The following is a 2,368-nucleotide window of genomic DNA, read 5'->3' on the forward strand; positions in this document are numbered from 1 at the left end:
TTCACTTATCCCTGCTACTTTTCCACCAGTTACCACAGTTTACGTGAAGTTCCGCGGAGGAATATTTTTGCACGTCTCGGATCTCCCTTCAAACTGAAAAGCTCATTTTGCCATGAAGTATGGAGCAATTAGCAGGACCTTCATCCCGTTCCGACTGTGTCACTTGTGACAATTGCTTTATTTCTTATGGGGATTTTTGTGTACATTATTCAGGGAAAGTTGATTTGCTAATTGCATTTGCTCAACGTCATGGTTTGATTTTGGCAGAGAAAAAGTGCCCTAATTGTGAAAATGTGTGCCATATAGATTACAACAAATTAGCATTCCGGTGTGATCGTAGTGTGGTTACTCGTGGGAAAAGGAAGAGGAGGTGCAATTTTTTCGAGTCTTGTTTCAAAGGTACATGGTTTGGAAACGCAAAGTTAGATATTGAGACTAATTTGAAGTTTGTGTTCCTTTTTTTGCAAAAGGCGTTTTCATTTGAATTTGTTTCGTTTGAACTGAAACTCAATGTGGCCTTAAGGGGGGGTCGCAGGGGGGGCGGAGCCCCCCCCCGGTAGGCCTAGGTAGGGGTACAGGGCCCCATAGGCTAGGTTAGGTGGTGCCCTGAAAATTACTGTGGCCTTAAGGGGGGTCGCAGGGGAGGGCGGAGCCCCCCCTCCCGGTAGGCCTAGGTAGGGGTACATGGCCCCCAGGGTAGGGTAGGTAGTTGTATTAGGTTCGGTAGTGCCCCGAAAAATCACTTTTCTCCTCCTCCCCCCACCCAAAAACCCCGCTTCCCACTGGGGTCCCCCATAATTGTAGTGGTAGGTTTATGCTTACATTTTCTGTGTAAGAGTTAGGTGGTTGTAGGAGGATTATCTCACAGTTTCAAGGTAACTGTAGCTCTAACTTACTGTTTTCTTTCGTTTTCTACTTTTAGAAACTTTTAAATCGAGCGCGGAGGTCTCCTACACAATTACCGTCGAATTGGTCGTTTTGTTTGTTTGCTTTTAATATGAAGGTCAAATTCGGTCAAATCACGTTATTTACTACAGGAAAACATATATTTTCTGTTTGGAATCATAATCTGTAATACAGTAAAACTTTACCGTCAGGGTAGAGTCGTTTAGTGAGGAACCAAGCTAGTTTTTTATAACCCTTCCCCCTTATTCAACGTATCTTGCCATTTATTTCTTTCCCAGCATTTAAAGAACCTCCTGATTACTGTACAAGAAGAGGAGAGATGAAGGACTGCATAAATTATGAGTAAATGGAGAGCGTAGTCTTGTAAAGAATTACCATTATTTGCGACACAGCTAAGTAATATGGCACATACTATGAATAAAAAATAATGAATAAGCCAGGATGAATAAACGTGATTTATAAGATGAGTACGATGAATAATTACTTTTAAAAAATGTAGTTTTACTGTATTACAACAAAAATACCAAATAACACTTCAATTTCCTTGAGATATTCGGCACACGTGATTTAAATGGCACAAACTATGAGTAAAAATGTTGAATGGATGAGAATGGTTAAGCGTCATGAATAAGATTAATAAATTTAAAAAATTGTTAAATTTCTCACGGATTTTCAACAGAAATAATGCAACGGCATTGATAAATAATACTAAAATTATGTAGGCCTACTCACCAGAAACATATTACGTAGAACAATCCATTTCCGGTCCAAGAGCGTCAATAGGCTTTCTTTCGTAGTAATGAAATCGGAGTCGTCAACACTATGCATCCTCTATATTAAAATAACTCACCATCGATTCATCAGAATCTTTATCACCAACCTAACCATAGAATCCACTTGTTACTTGAAACAAACGCTTTTGACGTAAAGATACGATAAATGACTATTCACTATTGTAAAAAGAATGTAATAAATCACGTTATATTGGCAAAATACAAGCACTTTTATGGGGACACACCAATTCTCTAGTTGCATAATTCACGAAAAGGATGATGTACTAACTGAGCATCAGTCAGGAGTGAGACATATCACATATCCCGTGCAACGGCACATCTAATAGTCCAGGTGTTTAATATTATGTTTTTTTTATGTTGTTTTGTCTTTTTCTCCACATCAGGTTTAATATTTCTTTTTTCTTTTCTGAATTTCTTTCACTGAATAAAATTGATCATATTATTTTCTTTAAGTCTTCCTCGTAAGGTTGTTGAAACCCAAGTATTTCATTCTTTTTTTTCTATATTCCTGACAAAAAAAGTGCCAAATATTCTTAATTTTCACCAAAATTAGTTTACACTCCCCCTTTATGTCTATCTTAATGTTTAGTTTTAACGTATAAGTCTTTGCTCTAAAAATATCACTCATGCACATGTATTGTCATATATTTCGTCTTCTTTAATTTCTT

This window comes from Palaemon carinicauda, chromosome 31, assembly GCF_036898095.1.
Source record: "Palaemon carinicauda isolate YSFRI2023 chromosome 31, ASM3689809v2, whole genome shotgun sequence".
NCBI classification, from domain to species: domain Eukaryota; kingdom Metazoa; phylum Arthropoda; class Malacostraca; order Decapoda; family Palaemonidae; genus Palaemon; species Palaemon carinicauda.